Consider the following 20,934-nt stretch of genomic DNA (forward strand, 5'->3'; position numbering starts at 1 on the left):
TGGCAAAGGGACTGTGGGATGATATCCCCGCAGGACCCTATGGTACTCGCACTCGAACGGGAGAACAAGGCGGGTGGGGGCAGGTTAAAAAGGTGCTGTTCATCATGCAGCATTGGGCAGAGGTGTACGAAAGCAGATAAAGTACGCCAGGTTCCAGAACAAGATTTAAGTGATTTGTTTAAACCTCCCCCCCGATCACAGGACCAGGACGCAGACTCGGAAGGGACATCGAATCCCCCTGATAGCCCTGTATCTTCCCGTACTAGACAGAAATCTGCTCCGACAATCTTACAAGCACCCCTCCGGGAGGCGGTGGGGCCGGATGGCGGAACAATGTTAATTAAAGTACCCTTCTCCACCGCTGACTTGGGAGAGTGGAGAAAAATTGCTAAAGATTACAGAAGCGATCCGGTAAGTGTGGCTAAACATTTCCAGTTCATTGTAAAACAACATAATCCGGACTGGAAAGACATACAGCTGCTATTAGAATACATGACTGAAACGGAGAAGCAGTTGATTTTAAAAACGGCAGGAAATCTAGCCGAGGATTATTATAAAGTTACCGGGGGAGATGTTAAGGAACACTTCCCCCTCCAGGACCCGAAATGGGAGGTAAACAGGTCAGTACATATGGAAAGATTGCAGGAATATCAGGAGTGGATTTCGAAGGGGATGGAACGGGCAATCCCTAAGACTATAAATTGGTCAGCCTTATATGCAATTAAACAAGGTCCTTCCGAGTCTCCATCTGAATTCCCGGATCGACTGAGGGATGTGATGCGTCGTAGCACGCCGCTGGACCCGGGGTCTGAGGTAAGGATACAGCAACTAGTTTCTCTGCTCTGTTCCTGGGTCAGTCTACGGGGGACATAAGACGAAAGCTTCAAAAGTTGCTTTTTCCTGCGGAAAGCAGGAATTTAGAGATCTTGCTGGATGAGGCTTGGAGAGTGTTCAGTAATAGAGAAGAAGGGTATCGGCAGGGACAAAGAAGGTTGGTGGCTGTCGTTCGGGGAGATGGGGAGTGGAGAGGTAGGCGAAATCAGCCTCGGTTGGGGTTGGAAAAGGATCAGTGTGCAATGTGCAAGGGCTTTGGCCACTGGAAAAAGGAATGCCCAAGGAACAAGAAAGAAGGCCGGAGGATCCCGGCGAATGTGAGGATAGCTCATGTGATAGAAGACTGACGGGAACCTGGGGAGTCTACCCTAGCGGATCCACTGGTTATAATTAAGCTAGGGGAAAAACAACAACAAGTAGAATTCTTAGTAGATACAGGGGCAACATATTCGGTTCTGAATCAAGCTTTGCTGCCCCTGGGAAATGATTATGTCATGGTAAAAGGAGCGACTGGCCAAAGTGAAAAGGCATATTTTTGTAAGCCTCTAAAATACAAATTGGGAAAACAATGGGGTATCCACAAATTTTTATATATGCCCAACTCCCCGAAAGCACTTTTGGGGAGAGATCTATTGGAACGATTGGGAGCAAAAATTATATTTGAAAAAGGAGAAATTACTCTGGAGGTAAAAGATCAGCAATATATTCAGATATTGAGTCTAACCTTAACCAGTCTCCCCTCAGAAGGAAAAATTAATGAGGCAATCCTAAACCAAGTGTACCCGGGGGTATGGGCTACTGATGTACCTGGAAGGGCGAAAAGTGCTCCACCTGTTGAAGTTAAGGTTAAGGAAGGCCGACGACCGGTAAGAATTAAACAATATCCCCTAAAGAAGGAAGACAGAGAAGGAATCCGGCCGGTGATAGAAAAATTTCTACAGTTAGGACTATTAAAGGAGTGAGTGTCAGAATTCAATACCCCTATATTACCTGTTCGGAAACCCGATGGGTCATATAGGGTGGTCCAAGACTTACGGGCGGTGAATAAGATAACTGAGGACCTCTACCCAGTAGTGGCCAATCCATATACCCTGCTGACTGTGTTGACACCTGAACTAATTTGGTTTACTGTTTTAGATTTGAAGGATGCTTTCTTTTGCCTCCCTCTCCATGAAGCCAGTCAAAAATTGTTTGCGTTCGAATGGGAAAACCCTAAAAGTGGTCGGAAGACCCAGCTCACTTGGACGGTGTTGCCACAAGGATTTAAAAATAGTCCTACCATTTTTGGGAATCAGCTTGCAAAAGACTTAGAATCCTGGGAAACCCCATCTGGGGAAGGAAAATTGTTGCAGTATGTAGATGATATCCTGATTGCCACGAAAACAGAGGAAGACTGTATGGCATGGACGGTGAGTCTGTTGAATTTCTTGGGACTCCAGGGATACCGTGTCTCCAGGAAGAAAGCCCAGGTAATGCAACGTAAAGTGAATTATTTGGGCTATGAAATTAGTGCGGGGCAGAGAACTTTGGGACAGGCCCGCAAAGAGGCAATATGCCAGACTCAGAGACCTCAGACAGTAAAGGAGTTACGGACTTTTCTGGGAATGACCGGGTGGTGCCGATTGTGGATCTATAATTATGGACTGCTTGTTAAACCACTGTATGCTCTGACAGCTACTGAGCAGAAGCACCTTGAGTGGAACAAAGAGACCGAACGAGCCTTTGAGCTACTGAAAAAGGCGTTGATGTCGGCCCCGGCCTTAGGACTCCCAGATGTGAGTAAGCCGTTTCTTCTTTTCTCCCATGAGAAACAGGGTATTGCCCTGGGAATATTAGCACAAGATCTGGGTCCATATCGACGGGCAGTTGCCTATCTCTCTAAGCAGTGAGACGCCACTGCAAAGGGTTGGCCTGGATGCCTACGGGCGGTTGCAGCTGTGATACTGAACATACAGGAAGCCCGAAAGTTTACCCTGGGCCAGAAAATGACTGTTTTGGTGTCTCATACAGTATCAGCAGTACTGGAAGCAAAGGGTGGGCACTGGCTCTCTCCACAAAGGTTCCTGAGATATCAAGCTGTATTAGTAGAACAGGACGATGTGGAAATCGTGGTCACTAACATTGTCAACCCAGCTTCTTTTCTCGGTGGGAACACAGGAGAACCAGTGCACCATGACTGTTTGGAAACCATCGAAGCAACATATGCAAGCCGCCCAGACCTGAAGGATAGCCCCATGGAAAATGGGGAAAACTGGTTCACAGACGGGAGCAGTTATGTCTTAAATGGCAATCGACACGCGGGATATGCCATCACTACCAGCCAGCAGGTAATAGAGTCAGGGCCTTTGCCCATGAACACCTCCGCACAGAAGGCAGAAATAATTGCCCTAACCCGAGCCCTGGAGTTGGCCCAGGGCAAAACTGTGAACATTTACACGGACTCAAAATATGCCTTCGGAGTTGTGCACGCACATGGAGCAATCTGGAAAGAAAGAGGACTATTGAACTCCCAGGGAAAAAATATCAAACATGCAGAAGAAATTTTGAAGCTACTAGAAGCTGTCCAGCTCCCTGAGAAAGTGGCAATTATGCATATTAAGGCACAGCAGAGAGTGAGCTCCGATTTGGAGAAAGGGAATGAACTGGCGGACAGAGAGGCAAAACAAGCGGCCAAAATGAAGGTGAGAATAGAAGGGGCTCTAATTCCTGATAGGCAAATCTCTCTAGAAGGTAAGCCAGAATATACCAAGGAAGATCAGAAACTTATCACAGACTTGGAAGGGTCATATAATGAAGAGGGGTGGGCTTATACCCCACAGGGAAGACTAATTATTCCCTCTTGTTTACTGTGGCACTTGATACGGGAGGAACATAGAAAAAGGCATTGGGGAACAGAGGCTCTGTATGAACATTTGATAAGGGAAATCGTGGCTAGAAACTTATATACCACAGTGAGACAGGTGACTCAACAGTGTGACCTTTGCCTCCAGACTAATCCAAAAAATACTCCCAAACCAGAAATGGGCCAGATTGGGAAGGGCAATGGGCCTGGACAACAATGGCAGGTTGATTTTACAGAACTTCCAAGAAAAGGGGGGTATCGCTATTTGCTGGTATTAACTGATACCTTTTCAGGTTGGCCAGAAGCGTTCCCAACTAGGACAGCCAAGGCTCGGGAGGTAACTAAAGTGTTGGTACAAGAGAGAATACCACGTTTTGGGGTTCCAGCAACCATATCCTCAGACAGAGGACCACATTTTGTCTCAAAAATAGTGCAACAAATCAGCCACCATTTAGGTATAGATTGGCAACTTCATACCCCGTATCGCCCTCAGTCGAGTGGCCAAGTAGAGAAAATGAATCACTTAATCAAACAGCAAATTGTGAAATTGGGACCAGAAGCAAACTTAACGTGGCCTCAGTCACTCCCTTTAGCCCTTCTGCGTATACGAACGAGACCAAGGGCAAAGGAAGGACTGAGTCCCTTTGAAATTTTGTATGGACGACCCTATGGAATACAGAGGGGAATGTCTACGCAAGCTGGGGATGAAATTATGACTTCCTACACGGTGGCATTGGGCAAACAGCTCAATAAAATTGGAAAGCATGTAATTGGGACCCGGGGAAGAGGTCTAGATGAACCTGTGCATGATATACAACCTGGAGATGATGTATATGTAAAGTCTCTTGCAGAAAAAACCTTGGAACCACAGTGGGAAGGACCATACCAGGTACTCCTCACCTCCTTTACAGCAATCAAGATCAGAGAGCAGAATGCCTGGATACACCACACTAGGGTAAAAAAGGCACCACAAAAACTCTGGACTTCTGAAGTTCAGGGACCCCTAAAGCTTAAACTGAGAAGGTAGAATGTGGATTAAGGTTTGTGTAATCCTGGTAAATCTACAAATGATGAACATAGCTGGCAGTAAAAGAATTTACTAATTTTCTAGAAAAGGGGGGACTGAGAGAAGGAGTTAAAGAAATCTTAATAGATATGGCATTGATTAATTATTGCTGTGCATCCTAAGGAATCAAGTTGATAAATAGTGCTTAATGTTTTGTTAACTACTTGCTTAATAATTTGCTAACCATTGTGCAAACTATTTGAAGCAGAAAGTCTTGCAGTTCTTCACGAAAGACAGTTCCCGGTAAGGACTAGGGGGGTCGCTTCAAGAACCAGCTAAAACCGACCCTGCAGCTTGAATGAAAGCCAAGGGATAACTGAGTTTGCGCAGGAACAAAAGGTTACTAGCGGTGACGAAGAGGAGTCACCTGCCTTCATCCCCACGACCCCCGACGACCACCAGCAGGAGGCACTGCGCAAGCCCAGACAGGAGGAGTTTATGAAAATGACCCCTTGGGACTAATTTTAATACGAAGCGGGGATAGGTCATGCATATGTCTAGGCGTATTGTGAAACTTGATGTATATGTAACATTTGGTTGTGTAAATTTAAAGTGAGTTGCCACGTAAGGCGCGCACGGTTTTGGTGGGACTACCCCCCTGTGCTGCCCAGCGCTGAATAAGCATACCTACTTTACAATCTTACGGATTGTGGAGTCCGTTTTCCGCACGTCAGGAGGAACCGGCCGTGGCTCGTCCGGCTGAACACCCAGGAGCGGAGCGGTGGGGGGCTGCTGCCACCTGGTGACGGAAAGCGGGAACTGCAGCTCGGGAGTCGCGCATGCGCAGTGCTCTGCCCTTCTCCCGGCAGGCACTGTGTTCGGCCTTCGGACTGCGCATGCGGCCGGGAGCAGCATGGCGGTGTGCGGCCGGCGGGTCCCGGCGGCGGTGACGGGTGAGTACCGAGGGCACCCGTGAGGTGAGCGAGCCCCTTTCGTGGCTGCAGCGCTGTCTCCTGCCCGCCCGGGGAGCCTCAAGCCGCCCGCTCGGAGCCGAGCCGGGCGAGGGCAGCCCCGGGGAGTGACCCGAGAGCAGAGAGAAGGGAAGAGGGGCAGGAGGGGGCCCCCCCTCCCGGGCGGAGACGCCGGGCACCTCCCCAGCTCGCCAGAGCTCCCCCCGAGCCTCCCCCGGCCCCGTGCAGCTGCCCGCCGCTCCGGCGCGTCCCCTGAAGCCTGTCCCGTAGCACCGGGCCACGCCCTGCCCTGAAGGCTGCGAGGGGGGACCTCAGTGTATCTGGAGAATCCCCTGCGGCAGCAGGCGCTCCGGCCAGGGGCCGCGTGCGGTAATAACGGTCGCTGCTTCTTCTTTCCCTCTCCCAGAGGCTGTGGCTGTCCGTTCCTCCCCTGGGAACGCTGTTGACTGCACTCGCCTCAGGCTTGTGTGGGCTGTCTCTGCCCGGCCGCGCTCTCCTGGCGGTGCGGGAGCGAAAATGAACGGATGGAGCTGTTACCGAAATCCGGAATAAAACTCCTTAACAGCAATGAGAAGTTAAGAAGCAGGCACTTCTTTATTGCAGCGCTGGGCGCACGGGGGATCGCTCCACCTAGCGTGCGCACCCATTTGATCAACAGCACGGGTTAAATACACATTAATTATACATATTCATTAAATTCCAAGAAATAATATGCATAAACATAAATTTTCTGAGAAACCATTACATCATTTCCCTACCCACTCGCGCATGCCCAGTCTTTTGAGTCGAGGGTCTTTTGGTGGTCTTGGTGGTCGTCAAAACGCCCCCTCCTCAAATTCGCTGGTCAAACTCCTCCTTGAAATCTCCATATCTGGTCTTGAGAACAGGTCGCGGTGCTGCTTGATTTTCCTGGCTCCAAAGTGATGGCTCAGGGCCTATTTCTGCAGGTGGTGTTTGGGGGTGTTTGGGACTTACCATTGTATTAAAGATATGCTAGGCTAGCTTCTAACAAATGCGTATTATAAGATCTCTAGGGTCCCACTCCCTCTAAGGACAAATAGATTTCGTATAAAACTTAACCTATGTGACTACAGTTCTACAGTTAGCAAGAATCACCTCATACTGATATTTAATTTTCAACATTTATGTCATGTAACATTTCCCCCCTTTGAGACTTATTTAATTTTTTTTCAATAAGTCTCATTTACTTATAACTAATCTCCATAATCAGTAAACCAAAAAGTATTATTAGCATTACTACTAAAATTCCTTTGATAGATTTCATTATTTTGATATGATTTTGTCTAATTCATTAAAAATGAGAGACTGTTAACTTTAAATGACATATTTCTTTAGAAATCCATTGTTTCTGTTTTGGAGGCTGTGCTTCTTGCCTCTCAAATAATGAATCCAAGAATCAATATCTTCAAATTTAGGGGCTGTATATATTGCTAGAAGCACCTGATATGGTTCTTTCCATTCTTATTGAAGAGTTTCTGATTCCCAAATTTTCAGGTACACATAATCTCCTGGTTAAAAATGATGAACTGGGGAATCTAAAGAAAGAGGCTCTGTGGCAGTTCCATATCCATATCAGAGTTCTTCCAAGGGATATCAAATACAATTCCATTTCATTATCCCCAGTAGCAGTCACATTTTGAATAAGGGTTAGAGTCTGGTAAGATTTTCCATACATTAACATATGGACTAATTTTAGTCCTAGATCTGGATTGAATCTTGATTCTCGGAAGTGCTTAAGGAAGAGCATGAGGCCATTTTAAAGATATTTTCTGACAAATTTTACTTGTCTATTAGATTGTGGCCTTCAAGGAGTGTGTAAATTCAATTTGATTCCCAGAATTTTCCTCAATATTTGAATAATTTCAGACACAAAATGAGGACCTCTATTTGATTATATTCTTTTGGGGATTCCAAACCATGATATTATTTCTTTTAACATATTTTTAGCCACTTCTCTTGCCTATTGGTGCGACAGGAAAAGAAAATCTTTTGGCCATATTTACTAATACCAATAGATATCTATATCCATTTTGTTGTGGCAATTCTGAAAAATCAATCTGCCAATAATTTTCAGGCAAGTTTCCCATATATATGGTTCTTGGGGGTGGTTATTTAATATTTCTCGGGTTATTCTTTAAACAAGTTTCACACTTTTTGTTACTGATTTTATTAGCTTTATCATCCTAACACTAATCACCTGTCTTCTTAAATCACTGATCATTGCCTCTGTTTCCCAATGAATTTTTCTATGCTTTTAGCTTTGATTGTGGTGAGACCACAACTTGATTTTTAGGACTAATGATCATTTTTCATATTTATTTGAATTGATTTAGCTAATTCCAAATCAACCTTACTGTAATTTGGGGTTTGTTGCTCAAATTTCACTTCTTTAACTAGTATTATTGTCATGATGCCTTTTTCTGCTCTCTTCTTTGCCTTTTTATTGACTAATTTATTTCCAATATTCACTGGGAAATTCCCAAATTGGTGGGCTTTGCAGTGCATTATTGCAACTTCTTTGTGTTTCTGCACCACTTGGATCAATTGCAGAATTTCTTCTTGGTGTTTAATGGATGTTCCTTGTGCTGTCAGCATTCCTCTTTCTTTCCATGTGGCTCCATGGGCATGTACTACTCCAAAAGCATACTTTAAATCAGTCCATATATTCACTTTTTATGTTCTGTCCATTTTAGGGCTTTTATGAGGGCTAGTTATCAATTCCGCCTTTTGTGCTGAGGTGTTCACTGAGAGCGGCTTTGCATCAATAACAGAGTTTGTTATTGTTATTGTATATCCAGCCAATCTTCTTCCATTTCTCACGAGGCTGCTTCCATCAGTACATATCTCGAATTCTGGGTCAGGTATGTTCACTCTTCTGTTACTTCTGCTGGAATAAACTTGTTTGATGGTCTGTAGACAGTCATGACTTAGAACTTCTTCTTCTATTGAACTTAAAAAGATGGCAGGATTTATTGTTGTAGTTGTTTTTGATTTGACATCATCTTGTTCCAACAGGAAAATTTGATGTTTGAGCATCCTGCTTGGGGATAACCAGTGTCCTCCTTTCTGTTCCAGAACAGAAAGTACCATATGCGGTACATAAGCTGTTCTTGGGTGTCCCGTTGTCAGCTTACAAGCTTCTTAAGTCAGGAGGACAGTTGCTGCTACAGCCCATAGACAACCTGGTCATCCTTAGCTAACATTGTCCAATTGTTTGGAGAAATAACCAACCGGTCTTCTTCATTCTCCATTTTTCTGAGAAAGGATTCTTCTGAGGGCCGAATGTTGTCTTTCATGAACAAACAGTTCAAAGGGTTTGGTTAAATCGGGCAACCCTAGAGCAGGAGTGAACATCAGAGCTACCTTTACATTCTGGAATGCCTTTCGAGCTTCAGATTCTCACACAAGGGGTCCCTCCTTCAATTCCTTTAATCCACAGGTGACACCAGCCAGCCATTCCCAGAAACGTTTGCAGCTCCTTAGCTCCTTTTGGCTCCGGCATTTGGCAAATTGCCTCTTTTCTCTCATTTCCCAGTTGTCTTTGTCCCTGTGTGATTTCAAATCCCAAATACATGACAGTCTCTTTTCCAATCTGTGCTTTCTTCTTGGAAAATCTGTTATCACTTTGGCCCAAGAAATTTAGCAGGTTAGTAGTCAAGTTGAAATATTCTTCTCTGGTTTCTGTGGCTATTAAAATATCATCTACATATTGCAACACCAGTCTTTCAGGATAAATTATTTTGCATGTTTCTAATTCCTTAGCCAATTGATTTCCAAAGATCATTGGGCTATTTTTAAATCCTTGAGGTAGCACTGCCCAGGTGAGCTGAGTCTTCTGCCCAGTTGTGGGATTTTGCAGTTCAAAGGCAAAATATGCCTGACTATTTTTGTCAAGAAGAATACAGAAAAAGGCATCCTATAAGTTCAATACAGTGAACCACTTGTGATTTTCTTTTAAAGCTGTCAACAAGGATACAGGTTTGCCACTAAGGGGTGAATATCTTGAACTATTAAATTTATTGCTATTAAAATCTTGTACTAACCTATATTCCTCACTTTCTGGCTTTTTCACAGGTAAAATGGGAGTATTGAATTCTGATTCACATTCGACTAATAGTCGATATTTTTTTAAAAAATTTTCAATCATTTTCTCAAGGCCTCTTCTAGCTTCTAATTTTAAAGGGTACTGGTTTTGTCTTACCAGTTTGGTGCTCTCCTTTAGAAAAATCTTTACCGGTTCTGCTGCTTTTGAATGTCCGGGAACTTCGCCAGCCCACACCAAAGGGTTACTGCATTGTCCACTTCTTGAGGGATTTCATATGGCTCTGAAGTTGTCTGCAACATAAAAATTCTTGCCTCTCTGGCTTTTGATTAGGGTATATTTAATTGAATGTCACAGTTTTAAAAATTAATTTGTGCTTTCAATTTGCTCAATAAATCTCTCCCCAATAAGGCAACAGGACACTCTGGTATATATAAAAATTGGCCAGTTCCCCATTTTTACCCACCTTAAAGTTAAGGATTGAATGAAAAATTTATTTTCAGCTTTCCCTGTGGCACCAATTTTGTCTACATGCTTTTTACTCAATTTTCTTCTACCAGTACTTAGAATGAATAGCTCCAGTATCAAAATAGAAAATCCATGGTTTGGGTCCCCAGCTGGATTGTAACCAGGGGTTCTGCTGGGGAATTCTCCCCCAGTCCTCTTTGCACCTCTGACAAAGGCATCTGCTGTGCTGCCAGTTTTTTGTTTCTTTTTCAGAATAAGGACACGCATTTTTCCAGTGCCACCATGCTTCACACTTTGCACACTGATATTCCCAATCTCTCTCCTATTGCAGTTATTTTATCCATTCCTCTACCACACCCCGATCTCATCCCCGGTTTGTTCCCCTACTGCTTGTCAAAGTGGTAGGGGGGGCAAGGCTTGAGCCGCTCCTTGTTCTATCTGGTCTTGTCAGCTTCCAGTTCTCCCTGCAATAGGACTGAAACCCTCATAATTCAGCTGTCCCACTCTACAGCTCCCACCGGGGGTTCGGTGTTCTGGCCCCTTTTTCTACTGTTTCATTTGTTAAACCTGCATCAACACTTCCAGACCACACATAAAGATAATACAGAAATTTAACACATGAATTCTATGCTTTCCTCTTCAGTTCCACATTTTAAACATCACTTTCTATACTACAAGCCAGGATCTTTTCAACCTTTTTCCTTTTTTTTTTTTTTTTTTTTTTTTAATGCCAAAACCATCGGATCCTTGGGGACGTATCTGCAATCTTTCTGCCACTTGGGATGATTTCCCAAAGTAAAGAACAAATCAACATCGGGGACCACATCTCACTTTCCTTCCCTTCTACAAGATAACATCAACTGTAAAATATTGTATCAATTTTTTTTTTTTCTAGTTACTGGGTCTCCCCTTATATCCTCCCAATGTTTAAGAACACATCCCAGTGGAGACTTCATTAATATTTCCCCTACCATTGAGGTAGACATAGAAGATATGTGTTTTCCCATATTTTACAAAGGAGTTTTTGGTACCAAAAAGACAATAACACTGTTCTACAAACAAAGTCAATCCCGTCACCAAGAAAAGTTTAAAACCCCAAATGCAATACTGTATATCATTCAAGTCCCTACACTGCAAGACATGCATACAGCCTTAAAAACAAAACAAAACAAAACAAAACAAAACGCACTGAAGCAACAATTAGCAGCTTGTAAATCACTTCTAAAACACCCTGGGGCCCCTTTCCAAACTATGTACAAATCTTACCAATACTCCCCATACTCTTACTCTTAAACAATTTAGATTAAATGCCAAATACCAGATAAATGCAAATGACAATTGTCCCAAATACAAAAACCAAACAAATGCAAATGACAATTGTCCCAAATACACAAATGTCCAACCCAGCAATAGCTTTCGCTTATGACTTACGGGCAGACGCCTAGGCTTCCAAACCAAACGGGTACCCTCTAAGCCCCAACCCTGCGAAGCTTTCGCCGCGCCTTACGGGCAGGCTATCCAGAGCAGACAGATTTCAAAGAAGAAGTGCCTTACCCTTTTCTCCAGGGAACGTTGCGAGGAGCTTTGTGAGTCGAGAGCGATGGGTCTCCCCGAGAATACCTCGGTGCCGGCTGGAGTTCGATCAACACTCGATCTCGTTCAGTCTCACTCGCAAGGTCCCATCTGGGTCGCCAAAACTGTTACCGAAATCCGGAATAAAACTCCTTAACAGCAATGAGAAGTTAAGAAGCAGGCACTTCTTTATTGCAGCGCTGGGCGCACGGGGGATCGCTCCACCTAGCGTGCGCACCCATTTGATCAACAGCACGGGTTAAATACACATTAATTATACATATTCATTAAATTCCAAGAAATAATATGCATAAACATAAATTTTCTGAGAAACCATTACATCATTTCCCTACCCACTCGCGCATGCCCAGTCTTTTGAGTCGAGGGTCTTTTGGTGGTCTTGGTGGTCATCAAAACGCCCCCTCCTCAAATTCGCTGGTCAAACTCCTCCTTGAAATCTCCATATCTGGTCTTGAGAACAGGTCGCGGTGCTGCTTGATTTTCCTGGCTCCAAAGTGATGGCTCAGGGCCTATTTCTGCAGGTGGTGTTTGGGGGTGTTTGGGACTTACCATTGTATTAAAGATATGCTAGGCTAGCTTCTAACAAATGCGTATTATAAGATCTCTAGGGTCCCACTCCCTCTAAGGACAAATAGATTTCGTATAAAACTTAACCTATGTGACTACAGTTCTACAGTTAGCAAGAATCACCTCATACTGATATTTAATTTTCAACATTTATGTCATGTAACAGAGCGCTTACTGCCTGTGGAGAGGAGCTGCTGCAGCTGAAGCTGGAGAGGCCACAGAAAGGTAAAGAAGAAGAAGAAACCAAAGGCCAGCCAGCCAGCAGCTGCCTCCCGCTGCAGGCCAGAGAGAGCCTAGCCTGCCTCTCCGGGTGAGGAAGGATCCCTCTTTGTACTCTTCAGCAGGCCAGACCGCCAGTGCGCACTGCACAGTCTGTACGTGGAACCTGAAGCACGGTACGGCCACATAGCGCGCGAGCGAGCGTGGGTGGGTGGCTACGTGTCTAGGAAGCTTTTTGTCTAAGAGCTGTAGGACACCCACGTATTCTCTTAGGTGGAGGACAGCCAAGTGGTCGGAGTTACAGAAGAGGAGAGAAGCAGAAAGCAGCATCTGACCTGTCAGATTCTCCCAGCAGTGCCGGGAGTGAGAGCTGTGGTGAGTCCCCGGCCCCTGGGGCTCTGCCTCCTCTCTTGTGCGTCCCTGTCCTTCCCTGCCGCTCCCGTGACCCCTACCTTTCCCAAGCTGCTGTGATTTGTTGTTGTTGTTATTGTTTCCTTCTACCTCTCCTCTTCTGTCTGTTCTTGTATGCTCTTCCCCCTTTCTCTCTCCCTTTAAATCTCTTGTTCTACCGCTTCCTTTTGTTTTGTATCCCTGCACTTTTGTTCTGCTCCCTTTCCTTCCTTTGTTTGTCCTCTGTCTCTGTCCTGCGGCCCATTGCTGTTTTTGCCTTTTCCATCTCTTTGTCCTGATCTGCATCCGTCTTCTCCCCCCACCTAATTTCTCCAGCCTGTTTTCTGGCCTGCTTTTCTTTGCGCCTCTGCATGCCTGCCCTGTGCCTCTGCCTTTCTATCTCTCTCTTTCTTTTCTTATCTTTCTTTCTCTATCTCTTTGTCTTGCGTACTGTCACTGTTTTTTTTTTTCTGTTCTGTATCTCACTGTCTGTGACGTCCTCTGTGCCCCTGGATGTGTTTGCAGCCCCTGGGTGCAGAGCTGATGGCTGAGGACAGGCACAGGGAAGGGGGTGATGTGCTGTGGGGCTTTGGCAAGGGCCCCTGCTCCTGATGGGCTCCAGCTGGGGCTGGAGGTGGGGCAGCCCCAGATGGGTCCAGTGAGGCTGAGGGTGGCCCTGGCCCTGGCCCTGGCCCTGCTGTATGAGGGGCCTCCAGCTGTAAAGGGGGCCGCCTGGGCATGGCTGCTGGAGGGGACTGAGGAGTGAATCACAGGCAGGTGCCTCCAGCAAGGAGTGGCTGGTCCATCTGAGCCCTCCCTGACAGAGCAGACACCAGGACGCAGTGCCAGGAGCTCCGTGCCTCTGTCGGCCACGTGTGCGAGCCACCACGTTCTGCTACATTTGTCATTCAGCCCTGTCCAGAACGTAGCTGTGGTAGAAGTTAGATAGCATGCATGGTCTTGCTAGAAATGAAGCCTGGAGCATTTGTTTTCTTGTAGGAAGCTAAAGCAGGTGGTTTTTGATAATGTTGTCATTGCATGTAATGACATACTTTTCTAGTTAGCTTGGTATGACACCTATTTTTTTCTACCTACACCCCAGAAAAAGTAAGTTGAGCTTTGCGTCTCTCAGCATCTGAAGCACCACGAGCGGCAGTTGCGGCGCCGGACTTCTTGGCAATGAGTGGAGCCGGTGAGCAGAGCACTGCGGCGCTTTTGAGGAGGAGAGTGCCATAGAAGAGATTGGTGGTAAGTGGTGTGATGTTGAAGGGCGGTGCTGTTTGGTAGGTTTTATTTTTGGGGTTTTTTTTTTGCAGATGGTGATGAGGAGCTGGGCGAGGAAGCGCCATCTTAGTTAGCATGGGGTTGTTCTTTTGAGGATGGAATCTGATTTCTGGCCATTTGAGAGCTAAGTTGAGGGACCACAGCCGAGGAGGGAACAAGGTTGAAAACTGCAGGGAGGGTGTAGTAAATTGATGGGAGGAAGAGGGCTCCCTGGGAACAGTCTCTCTCGGGAAGGTGAAGGGGGAGACGTTACTGGTCAGTGTACGCTGGGCAAGAGTGTTGCAGCCTGGGGCGGTCTGCCTTTTATGCAGTCTCTAGGCTGGATAATGTTTGTGGGCCTGTAGAGGCGCTGGCAAGGGCCGGCGAGGAGCAGCATGAGCTTTCAGTGCTGGCACTTTTGGTGTGGCAGCAATCGTCTGACGTCCGTTATTTTGAGGCCTTTTTTCCGGTGGGTGGCCGTGCGGAGTTGACAGTGAAAGCGGGAGCACTGGCGTCCAGGAAATCCCAGAGCCCTCCTCTGCTCGGAGGCAGTTCACGAGGACAGAAGTGTTGCTGTGCTCCTTAACAAACAAATATTCAACTTGGCACATAGAGGGTGAGGAGATCTCGGCTGTACTTAGGGTTGAGAAAATGTATGTAGGCATCTGTGTCTGTCCCCTGCCTGTATGTAGGACAGCGGTTCGAGTGAAACTAAAGCTGCCAATGAGTCAAAAAAAGGCCTGGGTGTCTGAAAAATGCAAAAGCTTTAAAGGCCGGTATCAGCAGCTGTACCAAAGGTGCTGCAAGATACTCTGTCCTTCACGTGGTTTTAGTCCTGAGAAACCTCGCCCCAAAAGGAAGATTCCTGCCTAGCTTCAAACTAAGGGGTTTTTCCCTCTCTCTGCTGAATGTCTGCTGCCAGCGTTTCACCGTGGTCGCCCTTTCCTTGGCCGTGAAAGTACGAGATGGATGGAAAGGAGCCGCAGCGGTCTGCAAGTACAAGGTACGTCTGCGATGCGTGACTGCATTTTTCCTAAGGGACTTGCCGCATGGATTTTAGAGTGAATGTTAAGAATGTGGCGATTTTCCTTCTGTAGTCTTTTAACTAAATATTCAGACACAGGAAAAATCAAATGAGGTGTGGTCTGGAGCATAGTCTGGCCATGGGAAAAAAAATATTCTGGACAAGGAAAAAAAAAAAAAGCCACTCAATTTGGGGATAGTTGGTGTGACCCAGTGGGAGACGGAGGGGTTCTCGCTGGGGATTACGCAGTGTGGGTCCATTGTCCGGTGTGGGTCATCTCGTGCAGGTTATGCCGGGTGAGTTACGTGCTGTGGATTGTCCTGCGTGGACTCCCTGCTATAGGTCATCCTTACGCACCTTTCTTCCCGCACGTACCCCTTGTCCTTGCGTGTCCGTCTCTCCCTCGTATCCGTCCCCACTGTCCCGCTCTGTGTTTCTCAGCCCTCCTGACGCGTGGATCAAACTCTACAACTCGGAGAGAGTTATAAAGCAGGCATGTTTATTTGGCACCGGGTGCGTGGGGGATTGCTTCTCCAAAAGCACGCACACTGACAGCACATTTTACCAAAAATGTATCCGGTGCAGGTACACACATTCCTAGGATTGCACAATACAGACATACATGTGCATAAGCGAGGCGGGGTTATTAAAAAACCACTTGCGTTAGCATTTCAGATCTGTCTCTGGTGGTCGTTTACTTCTTCAGGGGTCTGATCTTCCTCTAGATGAACTTCAGTCATTCACCCATGCTCTCCTTTCACTTGGGGATTTCAGCAGTTTCTGAACGACTCCTGTTATCATGTCCTTTGCTTGACATATTAGTCCTTGACTGAATACCAGTTTCTTGACAAGTACCAGTCCCTGATAAGCTTAAGTGAGTTTCAAGGCCAAGAGGATTGTTAGGCATTGTCTAGCAGACAGTTAGTCTCCTAAATCAAGCAGTATGCAGACAGTCAGTCTTCTAAATCAAGCAATATTTAGCAGACCGTTAATTCCCTGTATCACTTGCAAATGCTTTTCACTAAAACACCCCCCCACCGTGTGAGGTTTTCCTCCCTTGTGAGTTTTTTTTCCCCTGTGTTTTGCCCGTTGCGTGCCCTGCACTCTTGTTTTGTGTCCCTGTTCGACGCCCCCCTTTTTGGCGCTGCCTCCCCATGACCCCTCTGTCTTGGGATCCTGGGGGCGCTGCCTGTGTTCCCCAACTTGCCCAGTGCCCCCCACCCCCAACGTGAGTTGCCACGTAAGGCGCGCACGGTTTTGGTGGGACTACCCCCCTGTGCTGCCCAGCGCTGAATAAACATACCTACTTTACAATCTTACAGATTGTGGAGTCCGTTTTCCGCACGTCAGTTTGGCGAGCCAGCCAGGAGGATCTCTGCTTGGCTGCGGGATCGACTGCGGAGCGGACGCCCCTAGGCGCGCCCCGAGCACTTTCCTCGGAGGAGCCTCCGCTGCCAGCCGCTCACCGCAGGAGCAGACAACGACCTCCTGAAGCCGCGGACCAAACGGTATGTTTAATGGTAGGGGCCTGTAAGTCGTACGCGTGGCTGGGGCAGCTGGTAAATCGCGCAGAGACGTCTGGCGTGCAGCATAGTCCCCGTTGGTTGGGTACCCAGGTTAGTTTGGAGCATCAAAGGGGACTCGCTGACCGATAGAGCGGCCGCTAGCGATCTTGGGGGTAGATCGAGCGAGTCCGAGGTAACCGCTGCATCCCATTGCTGGGAGCCAGGATGGACCTGCTGATGATCGGTACATGAGAAGCAGGAGAAGGGTAAGCGGGCCTCTTTAACCCGGATTTGGAGATAGTTTAACATCAGTAGGTGAGTTTGTTCTTGCAACCGTTTTGCAGCTGCTTTAAAAGGCTGGTATGAATGAGGGATCCCTGTGCTGTATGGTTAAGAGAGTGTGGTTGAGTGATTGATTGTAAGTGTGGTGTGGAGGAGTGAAATAGTTAGTCTAAATTTGAATCATTCCTTGAGACCCTCTCACAGAGGAAATATAAAATGGGCAACACTCAAGGGGGAATATTAAGGAGAAGCCCCCTGGGCTGCATACTCGCCCACTGGAAAGATATTGCCGGGGGTGGAGGTACGGAAAGTAAAAAGACTCTTATTAAATATTGCAATCAGTGGTGGCCATTGTATAAGTTAGAGGGTGAAGTCAAGTGGCCGTTCAATGGAACGTTGGATTACAATACTTTGTTGCAGCTTATGTTGTTTCTTAGAAGAGAAGGGAAATGGGACGAGGTGTCGTATGCAGATATGTTTTTTACCCTACGAAATCACCCAGAGTGGCAAAGGGACTGTGGGATGATATCCCCGCAGGACCCTATGGTACTCGCACTCGAACGGGAGAACAAGGGGGGTGGGGGCAGGTTAAAAAGGTGCTGTTCATCATGCAGCATTGGGCAGAGGTGTACGAAAGCAGATAAAGTACGCCAGGTTCCAGAACAAGATTTAAGTGATTTGTTTAAACCTCCCCCCCGATCACAGGACCAGGACGCAGACTCGGAAGGGACATCGAATCCCCCTGATAGCCCTGTATCTTCCCGTACTAGACAGAAATCTGCTCCGACAATCTTACAAGCACCCCTCCGGGAGGCGGTGGGGCCGGATGGCGGAACAATGTTAATTAAAGTACCCTTCTCCACCGCTGACTTGGGAGAGTGGAGAAAAATTGCTAAAGATTACAGAAGCGATCCGGTAAGTGTGGCTAAACATTTCCAGTTCATTGTAAAACAACATAATCCGGACTGGAAAGACATACAGCTGCTATTAGAATACATGACTGAAACGGAGAAGCAGTTGATTTTAAAAACGGCAGGAAATCTAGCCGAGGATTATTATAAAGTTACCGGGGGAGATGTTAAGGAACACTTCCCCCTCCAGGACCCGAAATGGGAGGTAAACAGGTCAGTACATATGGAAAGATTGCAGGAATATCAGGAGTGGATTTCGAAGGGGATGGAACGGGCAATCCCTAAGACTATAAATTGGTCAGCCTTATATGCAATTAAACAAGGTCCTTCCGAGTCTCCATCTGAATTCCCGGATCGACTGAGGGATGTGATGCGTCGTAGCACGCCGCTGGACCCGGGGTCTGAGGTAGGGATACAGCAACTAGTTTCTCTGCTCTGTTCCTGGGTCAGTCTACGGGGGACATAAGACGAAAGCTTCAAAAGTTGCGTCCTGCGGAAAGCAGGAATTTAGAGATCTTGCTGGATGAGGCTTGGAGAGTGTTCAGTAATAGAGAAGAAGGGTATCGGCAGGGACAAAGAAGGTTGGTGGCTGTCGTTCGGGGAGATGGGGAGTGGAGAGGTAGGCGAAATCAGCCTCGGTTGGGGTTGGAAAAGGATCAGTGTGCAATGTGCAAGGGCTTTGGCCACTGGAAAAAGGAATGCCCAAGGAACAAGAAAGAAGGCCGGAGGATCCCGGCGAATGTGAGGATAGCTCATGTGATAGAAGACTGACGGGAACCTGGGGAGTCTACCCTAGCGGATCCACTGGTTATAATTAAGCTAGGGGAAAAACAACAACAAGTAGAATTCTTAGTAGATACAGGGGCAACATATTCGGTTCTGAATCAAGCTTTGATGCCCCTGGGAAATGATTATGTCATGGTAAAAGGAGCGACTGGCCAAAGTGAAAAGGCATATTTTTGTAAGCCTCTAAAATACAAATTGGGAAAACAATGGGGTATCCACAAATTTTTATATATGCCCAACTCCCCGAAAGCACTTTTGGGGAGAGATCTATTGGAACAATTGGGAGCAAAAATTATATTTGAAAAAGGAGAAATTACTCTGGAGGTAAAAGATCAGCAATATATTCAGATATTGAGTCTAACCTTAACCAGTCTCCCCTCAGAAGGAAAAATTAATGAGGCAATCCTAAACCAAGTGTACCCGGGGGTATGGGCTACTGATGTACCTGGAAGGGCGAAAAGTGCTCCACCTGTTGAAGTTAAGGTTAAGGAAGGCCGACGACCGGTAAGAATTAAACAATGTCCCCTAAAGAAGGAAGACAGAGAAGGAATCCGGCCGGTGATAGAAAAATTTCTACAGTTAGGACTATTAAAGGAGTGAGTGTCAGAATTCAATACCCCTATATTACCTGTTCGGAAACCCGATGGGTCATATAGGGTGGTCCAAGACTTACGGGCGGTGAATAAGATAACTGAGGACCTCTACCCAGTAGTGGCCAATCCATATACCCTGCTGACTGTGTTGACACCTGAACTAATTTGGTTTACTGTTTTAGATTTGAAGGATGCTTTCTTTTGCCTCCCTCTCCATGAAGCCAGTCAAAAATTGTTTGCGTTCGAATGGGAAAACCCTAAAAGTGGTCGGAAGACCCAGCTCACTTGGACGGTGTTGCCACAAGGATTTAAAAATAGTCCTACCATTTTTGGGAATCAGCTTGCAAAAGACTTAGAATCCTGGGAAACCCCATCTGGGGAAGGAAAATTGTTGCAGTATGTAGATGATATCCTGATTGCCACGAAAACAGAGGAAGACTGTATGGCATGGACGGTGAGTCTGTTGAATTTCTTGGGACTCCAGGGATACCGTGTCTCCAGGAAGAAAGCCCAGGTAATGCAACGTAAAGTGAATTATTTGGGCTATGAAATTAGTGCGGGGCAGAGAACTTTGGGACAGGCCCGCAAAGAGGCAATATGCCAGACTCAGAGACCTCAGACAGTAAAGGAGTTACGGACTTTTCTGGGAATGACCGGGTGGTGCCGATTGTGGATCTATAATTATGGACTGCTTGTTAAACCACTGTATGCTCTGACAGCTACTGAGCAGAAGCACCTTGAGTGGAACAAAGAGACCGAACGAGCCTTTGAGCTACTGAAAAAGGCGTTGATGTCGGCCCCGGCCTTAGGACTCCCAGATGTGAGTAAGCCGTTTCTTCTTTTCTCCCATGAGAAACAGGGTATTGCCCTGGGAATATTAGCACAAGATCTGGGTCCATATCGACGGGCAGTTGCCTATCTCTCTAAGCAGTGAGACGCCACTGCAAAGGGTTGGCCTGGATGCCTACGGGCGGTTGCAGCTGTGATACTGAACATACAGGAAGCCCGAAAGTTTACCCTGGGCCAGAAAATGACTGTTTTGGTGTCTCATACAGTATCAGCAGTACTGGAAGCAAAGGGTGGGCACTGGCTCTCTCCACAAAGGTTCCTGAGATATCAAGCTGTATTAGTAGAACAGGACGATGTGGAAATCGTGGTCACTAACATTGTCAACCCAGCTTCTTTTCTCGGTGGGAACACAGGAGAACCAGTGCACCATGACTGTTTGGAAACCATCGAAGCAACATATGCAAGCCGCCCAGACCTGAAGGATAGCCCCATGGAAAATGGGGAAAACTGGTTCACAGACGGGAGCAGTTATGTCTTAAATGGCAATCGACACGCGGGATATGCCATCACTACCAGCCAGCAGGTAATAGAGTCAGGGCCTTTGCCCATGAACACCTCCGCACAGAAGGCAGAAATAATTGCCCTAACCCGAGCCCTGGAGTTGGCCCAGGGCAAAACTGTGAACATTTACACGGACTCAAAATATGCCTTCGGAGTTGTGCACGCACATGGAGCAATCTGGAAAGAAAGAGGACTATTGAACTCCCAGGGAAAAAATATCAAACATGCAGAAGAAATTTTGAAGCTACTAGAAGCTGTCCAGCTCCC

The sequence above is a fragment of the Chlamydotis macqueenii genome, unplaced genomic scaffold (genome assembly GCF_036417535.1).
Source record: "Chlamydotis macqueenii isolate bChlMac1 unplaced genomic scaffold, bChlMac1.mat HAP1_SCAFFOLD_187, whole genome shotgun sequence".
Classification (NCBI taxonomy): domain Eukaryota; kingdom Metazoa; phylum Chordata; class Aves; order Otidiformes; family Otididae; genus Chlamydotis; species Chlamydotis macqueenii.